A 6,936-nucleotide genomic window follows, 5' to 3' on the forward strand; every position below is an offset into this window, starting at 1 on the left:
GTAGGACAGGGGAATACAATATATTACTATCTGTTATCAGCCATGTCAGGAGAGGCCGACAGTAGGACAGGGGAATACAATCTATTACTATCTGTTATCAGCCATGTCAGGAGAGGAGAGGCCGAATGTAGGACAGGGGAATACAATCTATTACTATCTGTTATCAGCCATGTCAGGAGAGGAGAGGCCGACTGTAGGACAGGGGAATACAATCTATTACTATCTGTTATCAGCCATGTCAGGAGAGGAGAGGCCGACTGTAGGACAGGGGAATACAATCTATTACTATCTGTTATCAGCCATGTAAGGAGAGGAGAGGCCAACTGTAGGACAGGGGAATACAATATATTACTATCTGTTATCAGCCATGTCAGGAGAGGCCGACTGTAGGACAGGGGAATACAATCTATTACTATCTGTTATCAGCCATGTCAGGAGAGGCCGACTGTAGGACAGGAGAATACAATCTATTACTATCTGTTATCAGCCATGTCAGGAGAGGAGAGGCCGACTGTAGGACAGGGGAATACAATATATTACTATCTGTTATCAGCCATGTCAGGAGGGGAGAGGGCGACTGTAGGACAGGGGAATACAATCTATTACTATCTGTTATCAGCCATGTCAGGAGAGGCCGACTGTAGGACAGGAGAATACAATCTATTACTATCTGTTATCAGCCATGTCAGGAGAGGAGAGGCCGACTGTAGGACAGGGGAATACAATCTATTACTATCTGTTATCAGCCATGTCAGGAGGGGAGAGGGCGACTGTAGGACAGGGGAATACAATCTATTACTATCTGTTATCAGCCATGTCAGGAGAGGCCGACTGTAGGACAGGAGAATACAATCTATTACTATCTGTTATCAGCCATGTCAGGAGAGGAGAGGCCGACTGTAGGACAGGGCAATACAATCTATTACTATCTGTTATCAGCCATGTCAGGAGAAGAGAGGCCGACTGTAGGACAGGGGAATACAATCTATTACTATCTGTTATCAGCCATGTCAGGAGAGGAGAGGCCGACTGTAGGACAGGGGAATACAATCTATTACTATCTGTTATCAGCCATGTAAGGAGAGGAGAGGCCAACTGTAGGACAGGGGAATACAATATATTACTATCTGTTATCAGCCATCTCAGGAGAGGCCGACTGTAGGACAGGGGAATACAATCTATTACTATCTGTTATCAGCCATGTAAGGAGAGGAGAGGCCAACTGTAGGACAGGGGAATACAATCTATTACTATCTGTTATCAGCCATGTCAGGAGAGGAGAGGCCGACTGTAGGACAGGGGAATACAATATATTACTATCTGTTATCAGCCATGTCAGGAGAGGCCGACTGTAGGACAGGAGAATACAATCTATTACTATCTGTTATCAGCCATGTCAGGAGAGGAGAGGCCGACTGTAGGACAGGGGAATACAATATATTACTATCTGTTATCAGCCATGTCAGGAGAGGCCGACTGTAGGACAGGGGAATACAATCTATTACTGTCTGTTATCAGCCATGTCAGGAGAGGCCGACTGTAGGACAGGGGAATACAATCTATTACTATCTGCTATCAGCCATGTCAGGAGAGGAGGGGCCGACTGTAGGACAGGGGAATACAATCTATTACTATCTGTTATCAGCCATGTCAGGAGAGGAGAGGCCGACTGTAGGACAGGGGAATACAATCTATTACTATCTGTTATCAGCCATGTCAGGAGAGGAGAGACCGACTGTAGGACAGGGGAATACAATCTATTACTATCTGTTATCAGCTATGTCAGGAGAGGAGAGGCCGACTGTAGGACAGGGGAATACAATCTATTACTATCTGTTATCAGCCATGTCAGGAGAGGCCGACTGTAGGACAGGGGAATACAATCTATTACTATCTGTTATCAGCCATGTAAGGAGGGGAGAGGCCGACTGTAGGACGGGAGAATACAATCTATTACTATCTGTTATCAGCCATGTCAGGAGAGGCCGACTGTAGGACAGGGGAATACAATCTATTAATATCTGTTATCAGCCATGTCAGAAGAGGCCGACTGTAGGACAGGAGAATACAATCTATTACTATCTGTTATCAGCCATGTCAGGAGAGGAGAGGCCGACTGTAGGACAGGAGAATACAATCTATTACTATCTGTTATCAACCATGACAGGAGAGGCCGACTGTAGGACAGGGGAATACAATCTATTACTATCTGTTATCAGCCATGTCAGGAGAGGAGAGGCCGAATGTAGGACAAGGGAATACAATATATTACTATCTGTTATCAGCCATGTCAGGAGAGGCCGACTGTAGGACAGGAGAATACAATCTATTACTATCTGTTATCAGCCATGTCAGGAGAGGAGAGGCCGACTGTAGGACAGGGGAATACAATCTATTACTATCTGTTATCAACCATGACAGGAGAGGCCGACTGTAGGACAGGGGAATACAATCTATTACTATCTGTTATCAGCCATGTCAGGAGAGGAGAGGCCGACTTTAGGACAGGGGAATACAATCTATTACTATCTGTTATCAGCCATGTCAGGAGAGGCTGACTGTAGGACAGGGGAATACAATCTATTACTATCTGTTATCAGCCATGTCAGGAGAGGCCGACTGTAGGACAGGGGAATACAATCTATTACTATCTGTTATCAGCCATGTCAGGAGAGGAGAGGCCGACTGTAGGACAGGGGAATACAATCTATTACTATCTGTTATCAGCCCTGTCAGGAGAGGAGAGGCCGACTGTAGGAGAGGGGAATACAATCTATTACTATCTGTTATCAGCCATGTCAGGAGAGGAGAGGCCGACTGTAGGACAGGGGAATACAATCTATTACTATCTGTTATCAGCCATGTCAGGAGGGGCCGACTGTAGGACAGGGGAATACAATCTATTACTATCTGTTATCAGCCATGTCAGGAGGGGCCGACTGTAGGACAGGGGAATACAATCTATTACTATCTGTTATCAGCCATGTCAGGAGAGGCCGACTGTAGGACAGGGGAATACAATCTATTACTATCTGTTATCAGCCATGTCAGGAGAGGCCGACTGTAGGACAGGGGAATACAATCTATTACTATCTGTTATCAGCCATGTCAGGAGAGGAGAGGCCGACTGTAGAACAGGGGAATACAATCTATTACTATCTGTTATCAGCCCTGTCAGGAGAGGAGAGGCCGACTGTAGGACAGGGGAATACAAGCTATTACTATCTGTTATCAGCCATGTCAGGAGAGGCCGACTGTAGGACAGGAGAATACAATCTATTACTATCTGTTATCAGCCATGTCAGGAGAGGAGAGGCCGACTGTAGGATAGGGGAATACAATCTATTACTATCTGTTATCAGCCATGTCAGGAGGGGAGAGGCCGACTGTAGGACAGGAGAATACAATCTATTACTATCTGTTATCAGCCATGTCAGGAGAGGAGAGGCCGACAGTAGGACAGGGGAATACAATCTATTACTATCTGTTATCAGCCATGTCAGGAGAGGAGAGACCGACTGTAGGACAGGGGAATACAATCTATTACTATCTGTTATCAGCCATGTCAGGAGAGGAGAGGCCGACTGTAGGACAGGGGAATACAATCTATTACTATCTGTTATCAGCCATGTCAGGAGAGGCCGACTGTAGGACAGGGGAATACAATCTATTACTATCTGTTATCAGCCATGTCAGGAGGGGAGAGGCCGACTGTAGGACGGGAGAATACAATCTATTACTATCTGTTATCAGCCATGTCAGGAGAGGCCGACTGTAGGACAGGGGAATACAATCTATTACTATCTGTTATCAGCCATGTCAGGAGAGGAGAGGCCGACTGTAGGACAGGGGAATACAATATATTACTATCTGTTATCAGCCATGTCAGGAGAGGCCGACTGTAGGACAGGAGAATACAATCTATTACTATCTGTTATCAGCCATGTCAGGAGAGGAGAGGCCGACTGTAGGACAGGGGAATACAATATATTACTATCTGTTATCAGCCATGTCAGGAGAGGCCGACTGTAGGACAGGAGAATACAATCTATTACTATCTGTTATCAGCCATGTCAGGAGAGGAGAGGCCGACTGTAGGACAGGGGAATACAATATATTACTATCTGTTATCAGCCATGTCAGGAGAGGCCGACTGTAGGACAGGAGAATACAATCTATTACTATCTGTTATCAGCCATGTCAGGAGAGGAGAGGCCGACTGTAGGACAGGGGAATACAATATATTACTATCTGTTATCAGCCATGTCAGGAGGGGAGAGGGCGACTGTAGGACAGGGGAATACAATCTATTACTATCTGTTATCAGCCATGTCAGGAGAGGCCGACTGTAGGACAGGAGAATACAATCTATTACTATCTGTTATCAGCCATGTCAGGAGAGGAGAGGCCGACTGTAGGACAGGGGAATACAATCTATTACTATCTGTTATCAGCCATGTCAGGAGGGGAGAGGGCGACTGTAGGACAGGGGAATACAATCTATTACTATCTGTTATCAGCCATGTCAGGAGAGGCCGACTGTAGGACAGGAGAATACAATCTATTACTATCTGTTATCAGCCATGTCAGGAGAGGAGAGGCCGACTGTAGGACAGGGCAATACAATCTATTACTATCTGTTATCAGCCATGTCAGGAGAAGAGAGGCCGACTGTAGGACAGGGGAATACAATCTATTACTATCTGTTATCAGCCATGTCAGGAGAGGAGAGGCCGACTGTAGGACAGGGGAATACAATCTATTACTATCTGTTATCAGCCATGTAAGGAGAGGAGAGGCCAACTGTAGGACAGGGGAATACAATATATTACTATCTGTTATCAGCCATGTCAGGAGAGGCCGACTGTAGGACAGGGGAATACAATCTATTACTATCTGTTATCAGCCATGTAAGGAGAGGAGAGGCCAACTGTAGGACAGGGGAATACAATCTATTACTATCTGTTATCAGCCATGTCAGGAGAGGAGAGGCCGACTGTAGGACAGGGGAATACAATATATTACTATCTGTTATCAGCCATGTCAGGAGAGGCCGACTGTAGGACAGGAGAATACAATCTATTACTATCTGTTATCAGCCATGTCAGGAGAGGAGAGGCCGACTGTAGGACAGGGGAATACAATATATTACTATCTGTTATCAGCCATGTCAGGAGAGGCCGACTGTAGGACAGGGGAATACAATCTATTACTGTCTGTTATCAGCCATGTCAGGAGAGGCCGACTGTAGGACAGGGGAATACAATCTATTACTATCTGCTATCAGCCATGTCAGGAGAGGAGGGGCCGACTGTAGGACAGGGGAATACAATCTATTACTATCTGTTATCAGCCATGTCAGGAGAGGAGAGGCCGACTGTAGGACAGGGGAATACAATCTATTACTATCTGTTATCAGCCATGTCAGGAGAGGAGAGACCGACTGTAGGACAGGGGAATACAATCTATTACTATCTGTTATCAGCTATGTCAGGAGAGGAGAGGCCGACTGTAGGACAGGGGAATACAATCTATTACTATCTGTTATCAGCCATGTCAGGAGAGGCCGACTGTAGGACAGGGGAATACAATCTATTACTATCTGTTATCAGCCATGTAAGGAGGGGAGAGGCCGACTGTAGGACGGGAGAATACAATCTATTACTATCTGTTATCAGCCATGTCAGGAGAGGCCGACTGTAGGACAGGGGAATACAATCTATTAATATCTGTTATCAGCCATGTCAGAAGAGGCCGACTGTAGGACAGGAGAATACAATCTATTACTATCTGTTATCAGCCATGTCAGGAGAGGAGAGGCCGACTGTAGGACAGGAGAATACAATCTATTACTATCTGTTATCAACCATGACAGGAGAGGCCGACTGTAGGACAGGGGAATACAATCTATTACTATCTGTTATCAGCCATGTCAGGAGAGGAGAGGCCGAATGTAGGACAAGGGAATACAATATATTACTATCTGTTATCAGCCATGTCAGGAGAGGCCGACTGTAGGACAGGAGAATACAATCTATTACTATCTGTTATCAGCCATGTCAGGAGAGGAGAGGCCGACTGTAGGACAGGGGAATACAATCTATTACTATCTGTTATCAACCATGACAGGAGAGGCCGACTGTAGGACAGGGGAATACAATCTATTACTATCTGTTATCAGCCATGTCAGGAGAGGAGAGGCCGACTGTAGGACAGGGGAATACAATCTATTACTATCTGTTATCAGCCATGTCAGGAGAGGCCGACTGTAGGACAGGAGAATACAATCTATTACTATCTGTTATCAGCCTTGTCAGGAGAGGAGAGGCCGACTGTAGGACAGGAGAATACAATCTATTACTATCTGTTATCAGCCATGTCAGGAGAGGCCGACTGTAGGACAGGGGAAAACAATCTATTACTATCTGTTATCAGCCATGTCAGGAGAGGCCGACTGTAGAACAGGGGAATACAATCTATTACTATCTGTTATCAGCCATGTCAGGAGAGGCCGACTGTAGGACAGGGGAATACAATCTATTACTATCTGTTATCAGCCATGTCAGGAGAGGAGAGGCCGACTGTAGGACAGGGGAATACAATCTATTACTATCTGTTATCAGCCATGTAAGGAGAGGAGAGGCCAACTGTAGGACAGGGGAATACAATCTATTACTATCTGTTATCAGCCATGTCAGGAGAGGCCGACTGTAGGACAGGGGAATACAATCTATTACTATCTGTTATCAGCCATGTCAAAAGAGGCCGACTGTAGGACAGGGGAATACAATCTATTACTATCTGTTATCAGCCATGTCAGGAGAGGAGAGGCCGACTGTAGGACAGGGGAATACAATATATTACTATCTGTTATCAGCCATGTCAGGAGAGGCCGACTGTAGGACAGGAGAATACAATCTATTACTATCTGTTATC

This window comes from Leptodactylus fuscus, unplaced genomic scaffold, assembly GCF_031893055.1.
Source record: "Leptodactylus fuscus isolate aLepFus1 unplaced genomic scaffold, aLepFus1.hap2 HAP2_SCAFFOLD_444, whole genome shotgun sequence".
NCBI classification, from domain to species: domain Eukaryota; kingdom Metazoa; phylum Chordata; class Amphibia; order Anura; family Leptodactylidae; genus Leptodactylus; species Leptodactylus fuscus.